This window comes from Oculina patagonica, chromosome 7, assembly GCF_052425735.1.
Source record: "Oculina patagonica isolate OP01 chromosome 7, crgOcupat, whole genome shotgun sequence".
NCBI lineage: Eukaryota > Metazoa > Cnidaria > Anthozoa > Scleractinia > Oculinidae > Oculina > Oculina patagonica.
The window spans coordinates 26,778,475-26,787,875 of record NC_135764.1 but is presented as its reverse complement, the minus strand read 5'-3'; the positions used below and the strand labels follow the sequence as shown (position 1 = coordinate 26,787,875).

General features: G+C 39.4%; 1 pseudogene across 1 annotated transcript; it reads left to right on the top strand.

Annotated features, from left to right (window-relative positions):
- Positions 1-355: 355 nt before the first annotated feature.
- Positions 356-5,541, top strand: LOC144660391 (uncharacterized; annotated as a pseudogene). The gene is made up of 2 exons (XR_013572084.1): positions 356-579; positions 1,192-5,541. The product of XR_013572084.1 is annotated as an uncharacterized LOC144660391 (transcript).
- The last annotated feature ends 3,860 nt before the right edge of the window (positions 5,542-9,401 follow it).

Sequence of the window (9,401 nt, the reverse complement as noted above, 5' to 3'; positions counted from 1 at the left end):
CCTGAAGGAAGTGTTAAATAATTTCAAAAATTCATTGTAGTAAAAATATCTTTAAGCCAATTAAACGTTTTCCCTGTTTACGTAATTGCATAACTTACAAAAGTGTTGACGGTTTGACTTTTATATATTGGCGTTCTTTCAAGTGAATCACGTCAATTGTTCGCGAAGTTATCAAGGATGAACCCTGAAGCCAATTATCATTGGATTTTGTTATGAATTAATCCGGAACTTAAAGCGTTTTAATTAACTTCTTCTCACTAAATGTCGTAAACATAAAACAGCGACGCCCTGGTGAACAGTGAAATAACCATATGCAAATTAATTGAGCGTTTTAATTTTAACTCTCAAAAATTTGTCAATTGGGAAAGAAGGCTGGGATTGCGATTGAAGTTTCTTTCCGTCTGATTCCTGAGGTTGACGCTTGTAAAACTACATAACATCGATAACAATTGTTCAAAGTATTTTTGGCTCTACAAAAGAAAATACGTGCCTATAAAGGAGTTTGGAAGCATTTGGCAAAGTTCCGCTGGTTTACCTTTTGTGAGTGAAGTCCTCATTTCAGTTTTGCTTCAAGTTGAGGTGCGGTCAAACTACGTTTGTATATACTTCTTAGTTAACTATAAAACTATGAAACTATAACAAGAACAAGTTAAGCTCGTATGGGCTAATTCTTGAGTGGAGCAAAGTGCTATCTTGCCTACTTCCCGGAAATAACATTTTACTTGTAGGTTTAAAAGTGTTTTTTACTAGCTTTGCAAACGGAAATGGCATTTGGAGATTGAATTAAAATGTTTCTAGTGGCACATAATATAGTATTTAATTTAGAGGTGGTATACAATGGTAAATAAGCGACAGTTTCTAATTTCCTGGTGTTACGCATTGTCCATGTGTCGCTTACTAATTAAATATTCAGTAGCATGTTAGGTATGTTAAACCATTTTCTTTTGTTCAAACCAATTCGCTGAGTTGGTTTGGCTATGAATAACAATTTTCCGCTTACATGGTTTTGTGGCTAGAAAAAGGCAACCTATTTTCTGATCATGTTCATTATTAATGATTCTTATACTGCGCGTTTGTGATTGAAGTAAACGAACAGTTTGTTCACGACCCAGTAGGTATTTTGTTTCAATTGGTCACGAAATTTATTGCCTGTACTGTAGCTATTGCTTATTTTAGATCCCTCATTTTCAGGCCAGGTAGTCACCAAAAATGTCCAAAGCTCACTCAAAACTGATGTGGATGAAGGGCCTTCTCCTGATCCTCGTTTTCCTAACTTCGGCGGCTGGACAGTACACTTTACCGTTTCTTTATATGCCAATAAAAACCCTGCTTCCGGGTGAATTAGCCAACGATCCTAAACATTTTAAAGTCACCACTGAACATATAAGGTCTCTGAATGGCTGGTCTTTGGAAAAAGCTTATTCTGAAAATATGCAAGGAATTTTAGATGGATTGCCCATACCGTTTTATCAATCGGGATTCACCGCTGCGGATTTGGTAGACTTCAACCATCAGTGGTCCTATGAAATTCCATTTGAAGACATTAACAGCTCTTTTTCCAAACAAAACGTTGCGTTGGTACTGAAACCGTCGGATTTCCAGCAGGAACTTCTGAAAAACACGGGTGAAAAGTTCTTTTTTGCTGTTGATAACGTTGCATTAAGACTGGGCATTCCAGCTATCAATCTCTCCCATTCTTACGACCCAGGCGATTGGGAGACTGTTGTACATGCGATGATCGCCGAAAGCGCTTTGGCGTTTACTGAAAGACTCCAACTCCCTTCAGTGGATTCCTTGGCACAGCTAGTGCAGATAAAGACGCAGGAACTTCTCAATCTCAACCTCAGCACGTTCGAGGGGCTTGTGTTTTCTTTTCCCCCGAAAAAGGCAATTCTTGACACCAACACAACATTCACAATTTTTAATTCATCTGGTTTCGCGGAAGCTTCCTACGGCACGAGTACGCTAACAAAAGTCTTAACAAATGAAGAAATCAACCTTTCCCTTCACGAATTTGCCATTTTGTACAATAAAAGCGCCGAACTAGCAAAGACGATTGACCGAACGACACTGAATCAGATTTATCGTATGTGTGACATTCAAGTCGAAGCCATCTTAAACATGACTTTGCCTGACGCCTCTGAAAAAGTTGTTGGATCAATTAACCAGTCCCCACCATGTCCAGTATTGATAAAAATAAAAGGGAAAGCCATTTCTTCTTTTCAAAGCGACTCTGTGGCCATCACAGAAGATATGACGGTGCTGGAAATTCTCACCACTGTTACCAGCCATCAGTGGCATGCAGTTCATTGGGCTTTTGATGCCTCTTTGTCAGACTGGGAATTTCTGGATTCCGTAACATTAGTGCAGCTTGCCCAAATCTCTGGATATGAAGTGGAAGCTTTGCGTAACGAGTCTATGAGTGAGTCAGTCAAATTTATCTTTGAGCTCAGAGAAAATAACACCCTCGACAACAAGACGGAGGCCTATCGTGCATTCATTGGAGATGCGTTAAAGGAGTTATTCAACCTGTCCTTTAGTGATGTTGCCACCTTGAATGAAGTACCTGAGGGGTCACTTCAAAATGCGTCGTCGGCTTTCCTGTTCAAAAGCTTTTTTAATGCCACTGTCAACTACTTTAAGCTGAATTTAAGTGATATCATCTCAGCTGTACAGGTAACCGAAGAACAACTATACAATTTACCAAGACAAAAGTGGAATAACACGATTTCTGTCATTATTGACGCCGTGGTAACGATAGAGGCCGCCAACTTACAAATACCGACCGAAAGATTGTTTCAGTTGTTAGGTTATAACTCTGGTGAGCTTTCTATTGCCCAGTTAAAGGAGCTTATAAGAACTCAAATTCACGATGTGAAGCAAAAGAAGATGAAGTTTGAGAATGATCCTATTAGCTGGTATTTAGCCAACAATTCTGTCTCCAATGCTGATTATCTTAATTCGTCAGTTCTCTCCTTGTTGTTGTCAGCGAGTGGTTTTAATTCCACTGAGCTGAAACTGGTATACGATCTCAATTCAGATCAATTGTTCATTCTTGGAGGGATAATGTTTAGCGACTTGCCTCGCCTTTGTGACCTTGACACTTCCGCTACCAAAGACAGAACCCCATACAACATTACAGCAGAGCTGACTGGAATTAAAGAATCTCCTGCCGTTTGTGCAAATACGAGGTTTTACGTCGAAGCTCGGCACAAAAACATGTCTTATTTACAGACAGCATTTAGTACCCTTGCAAATTCGAGCATTCCCTTCGTGGATCTCGTGGAAACGTTGACAAAACTACCATGGCGACAAAACGTTTGGGCTTTTGGATTAAAGATGGAAGACTGGACTGTGCTCTATGTTCTTAATCAGGACACATTTAAGGAGGTCAGTGGCATAACTGCAGGCGAGTTTATGTCTAAAACGCTGCTGCAGATATTTGAAAGGTCTGTGCAGCTGCAGAGTGTAAACGATCAAGCTCTTCGCGTGAAGGTAAACCAAAATCGGGGACCAACGTTGAACATTCTTTATGGATTGTTTAACACGAATGAAGACGAGCTTATCCTGTTTGGAAACACAGATAAAGCCCATTATGATGTATTGCTTCCAATAGAAGTTGTTCCATTGTTGTTCGAATACCTCGAAGCCAAATTCAACGTGTCTTTGAAATCCCTAGAAGCGGCTTTGAATTTGCAACCCGGGAATCTCGGTAAGCTCTCGCCAACTGAGTGGCCAGAGATGATCCCCCCTCTTAAGGCAGAGATTATTCAAAGTGAACAACGGCAGCTTGGTGTAACGCCGCACAATTTCGCAATGTTGTTGCAAGAAACAAGTGACAGCCTTCAGGGCTTCACACTAGCTGAGGTTGAATCAAAATGGGACAACGCCTTTTCCAGACTATTGAAAGGAAAAAACGCTATGGAGAAAGAATCGGTGCTACAGATTATAAATTCGATAGGAATTGCAAGCGAATATTTGCATGATGTTACTGTTTTGGAATTCGTTGAAAATAGGATCAACCTCACAAAATCTGAACTCTTGCTGCTCTATAACTTTAGTTCAGTTGGCATTGAAGTACTGGGAAACTACACTTTTGTGTAACTTCCTATTTATTGTAAAATCGCCATGAATGATCTCTTCAATGAACTGCCATATGCCATCATAGTCTCAATGCTGGGCCACAACGGGGACATGACATGTAGAAAGGTTGCATTGGTAGTTGCTGCAGCGACTATACCTGTCGACGAGATGGCTACGAAATTCAATTTTGAAGTGAAGAACAACGTCAGCCTGTTAATGATGTTCGAAGACCTGTTCCACCTACCTTGGACAAAGATTGCATGGGCCGTGAATGCCTCATTTCTTGACTGGCCCATTCTAGGTGCAGTATCCCTGAACGATGTTGCTACCATAACGTCAGATACCGCAGACAACATCAAGCTGCTTAAATCTTTTAGGGAGGTAACAGAGGAGCTACTAGCCCTTCCAAGAAATTCATATGCCTCACTTTTAAATGACTATCGCACCGAGCTCGTGAACAAAGCGTTCAGTCTTTTTAACGTCAACTCATCCCAGGTGTGTGATGACTGTAATAATCTGGACATTCTGTGGAATTCACTGATACAGCTCAATTTACGAATCGATTTTGACCCACATTTGCTACCAAATGAATTAAATGTCTCTCTTGACGAGTTTAAACTAATTCTTCCATCGCACTGGTCTCAACTGGTTGTTCCAATAGTAAAAGATGCCTACTCAAGGGCTGCCAAAGCTCTTGGCATGAATCCTGATCGTTTGTCGACCCTTATAGAAGTACCCACTGATACTATACATAACATGTCTATAAAACAGTTCGAACTGGTTTGGGGGAAATCTATTCAACGGTTCCTCGACGCTAAGAAGGCCTTGACGAATTCATCGCTGGCTGACCTTATCTTATCCAACGGAATGAATTTGAAAGCACTGCAAAACGAAAGCATCTTTGATGTCATTGACTTACTTCTCAGTGCTCCTATGCAGAACATCACCTTTATCTTCAACTGGACAACTGAGCAACAGACCAAGCTCAAGAACTACACTGTTGATGACATGGCTTACTACAAAGGAATAGGAGTACACGCCCTTGCTAATGAAAACCTACTCACATTGGTGAAATTCATCTTTAAGGAAATATTACATCCACCTACATCTCAAGCTCCAACATTGAATCCATGCATACGAGGATCACCCATAGCGAGCAATGTACCAGAGTGCAAAGGTAAGCCTGTCCTTAAAATTTATTTTCAAGAAAATAACGATAATCATATTAGACGCAGAATGAACAGGCAATCCCGACGTTTGATAGGGATTGACAAATTAACTGGTATAGGTAAATAAAATATTTCAAATGATTATAATGTCTATGGAAGTTTACAAGGGTACCTAGTGACGATACATGAGAATGGTACACAAAGTGCCCACGTATTTTATTACTTTGCCGAGTGCATACGAAAATGTATATGATCCTTTGGACGATACATAGGAGAAGATGGGCTTGGACCTTTCGACCATTTATAAGCAGTTACATGGAAATTTCTATGTACCTTGCGACGATACATAAGGAAAGGTACATGGAAAATTTCCATGTACCTTGCGACAAAACATAAGGAAAGGTACATGGAAAATTTCCATGTACCTTTCGACGATACATAAGAAAAGGTACATGGAAATTTCCATGTACCTTTCGACGATATATAAGGAAAGGTACATGGAAATTTTTCATGTACCTTTCGACGATATATAAGGAAAGGTACATGGAAATTTTTCATGTACCTTTCGACGATATAAGGAAAGGTACATGGGAACTTCCATGTACCTTTCGACGATATATAAGGAAAGGTACATGGAAATTTCCATGTACCTTTCGACGATATATAAGGAAAGGTACATGGAAATTTTTCATGTACCTTTCGACGATATAAGGAAAGGCACATGGGAACTTCCATGTGTCTTTCGACGATATATAAGGAAAGGTACATGGAAATTTTTCATGTACCTTTCGACGATATATAAGGAAAGGTACATGGAAATTTCCATGTACCTTTCGACGATATATAAGGAAAGGTACATGGAAATTTCCATGTACCTTTCGACGATATATAAGGAAAGGTACATGGAAATTTTTCATGTACCTTTCGACGATATAAGGAAAGGCACATGGGAACTTCCATGTGTCTTTCGACGATATATAAGGAAAGGTACATGGAAATTTTTCATGTACCTGTCGACGATATATAAGGAAAGGTACATGGAAATTTCCATGTACCTTTCGACGATATATAAGGAAAGGTACATGGAAATTTTTCATGTACCCTTTGACGATATATAAGAAAAGGTACATGAAAACCATTTTTTGCTTACGTATCTCCAGACTGCAGCACCAGGTAGCCGGGCCTTTGCTTAGTAGGTTACGATCAAGGGAAATCAAACGGGCAAGAGGAGAGAATAAACGGCATGCAATGCATGCAGAAGCGATGACGTTTCACAAAGAGTCTAACATAATTGAGGGCGTGATAAAGACTGTTATCCAATTGCAGTGTAATTTTTAAACCTAAGAAGCAATATTGGCGATTGTCTCAATAGCATAGTTAGGATATGATGGAATTCAAATAAATACAGAATTAATAGAAGTTATAAATTCACAGGCCAAGGATGCAAAGTTAATAATACATTTTTTCGTAGATTTGCTCAATTGAACAACAGTAGATTGCGTTATATTGTAGTGTGTGACTTCCTATAAACGACATACGATATGCGGGAGCTAGCTTTTAAGCTGCGAGAAAGGTCAAATGGTCTCTTGCCCACTGCGGCCCTTATTATTATAAGAGTTAGAAATTTCTGTCTACTAATTCTAATAGATCCCATCATATGTAATTAGTCTCTTTCGTTTATACATTGTAGTGTTCCATTCTAACTGCACGGGAGTATTTTGCTTTTGTGTTTTACGCGGCGATTTCTTGTTATCAAGTTAAACTTGATTTCTGTTCGACCGAAACAGACAAAAAGATCGGGTCGGTCTCGCGATGACAATAAGCAATTTCCTGACGTCATTTTCCTGACGTCATCGCTTAAAAATTGGCGAACTTCAAAGATCAAGATTCGGCCTCAGTTGATCGAGGGATTGACGACTCTTTCCACCGTAAAAATCATTATCCAGTGGATAGTGTAGTTGGCTTTGCTTACACTTTAATATCCGGTGGACAACGTTAATAATTCTCTGAATAAAGGACCCTGAATTTTTTTTTAATAACTGACCCCACACAAGAACATAAAAACATCTTCATTTTATTAAGACCCTTAAACGTTAACAGTTTTAACTGTAATGAAAATACAAGATAGACATTTTTTGAAAGAGAAGGTTGCTGATCATTTCACTTACGCGACAGTCTTCTATCGACACGCGAGATTACACGCACGAGACGCCTTGTAGTCCCGCGCGTGGCAACTCAGGACTCAAGCATAAGTAAAATGGTCAGCTTTTTATTTCGTTACCGCACACGTTTTACAGAGAAAACTCAATTTAATGAATTATTATTAATTTATTCCTTAAGTGAAACCCATTAGAATTTCCTCAATAAACACCAAAGCGAAAGTAGATTAAAATAATCCTTCTCGTGAATGCTATTGACTGGACTTCGAATCGAAGCCAAAGATGGAGGCTTGTTAGAAACCTTGGCAAATTGAGACTTTTAGTCTTCTGGTATTGATTTTTAATTTTATCTTTTTTACATATATTTTTGTCAGTAATTAAGGAGGTATTACTTAAAGGAACAATAGGCCCTTTGCACAAATCGATCACATGGTACAAAATCAGCTGTGTTGGGACGCAATGCAGTGGGGCATTCAGAACAAACCGACTCGCACCATTCAAGCTTCACCTTCCTTTGTTTTGAATGTCCCACTGCATAACTTGCATCCCAGCAAGCTGATTTTGCCCCATGTGACCGGATCATGCAACGGGCCCATTTCGCATCATATTTTTGCTATGTACAGATAATCTCGTTCCCAGATCTCGCGGGCGGACGATAAATGTACAGATTGAATTTTCGTCAAATCCGAAGAAATCTCAAAAAAGTAATTTTCTTTGGCAGCAAAACACCAAAGTGGTAATAGTAAACTAAAAAGCAACATGGATGGTTAAGATTTAGGACGATCGACACGGATTACGAAACACGAAAAAGTTAAAAAGTTTAAAGGGATTATATCACGGATTTTACCAGATGTTGAACAGCCAAAATCTGTGTGTTGCAGGAAGACTTGAAAATAATAGTCCATTTTTATTAAAAATTGCTATATTAGAGCACTGAAACTGTTAACGAGCGTCTTTGGCGGCGGATGGCTCGGATGGAAGTGGATTGCAACTTGAAAACGTATGGCTTACTTTTCAAGTTGTTTCCGCTCGTGTTCAAAAATCGATATTTACAGCCGTAGCTCGATTTCTATTTGCAAATTAAGGTTTTATCTTCCTTAAGATGTTCAAAGATGTTTTTTGTGGGTTAAGTTGCCTACCACTAGTTTTAGAACAGTTGAGACCGAAAATCTGCGAAATCCCCCTGACATAGCTCCTTTAACTAAATTCTTCAATATGCGCCTTCCTTGACGTAGCACCTGTCTCTATGTCAATTGTCCCAAATAATCAACATCCATTTTCTCCTTACAATATCAATACATTGTCAAACAGTCAGGTGATGAGAATTTATAAAATCATCAAGGGTATTAGAGCGGTTTTCACTTGAGTGTCGAAAGTAATTGCGTTTGCTTTGGTTTTGCATTATTACGCTTAGTGATTGGCTTAAAAATCTCGCGCCACTTTCTCAGCCAATCAGGAGTAAAACCAAAACCAATTGTGACTAGCTCGCGCACGTTTTCCCGCGCTTCGTGCCAGCTACATGTATTTGCTTCGAGTTTTGATTGGTTCACTGGATTGTCTGTGTCCTTTGTGATTGGCCAGAGTAATAACTTTGGTTTTGGTTTTACGACACTCAATTGAAAACTGCTCTACCTTGATGTACTCTTATGTTCTCGGAACCACAAATGAGAGAAATGCACCGATACCAACAAGGAGAAATTATGTTTTTTTTTTTAATTTTTTTATTAAAGTGCAGAAGGGTCACGTGTAGTTTGTTATACAGTCGAGGATACCTTCCGTAAAGGGACACCCTTTGTAGCGGTCACTTAGTCACAGTCCCAGCCGCATACAAACAGTACATTTTGAACCTCCCATAGAGCGGTTTTCACTTGAGTGTTTTGGTTTTGCATTGCTACGCTTAGTGATTGGCTTAAAAATCTCGCGCCACTTTCTCAGCCAATCAGAACTAAAACCAAAACCAATCGTGACTTGCTCGCGCACGTTTTCCCGC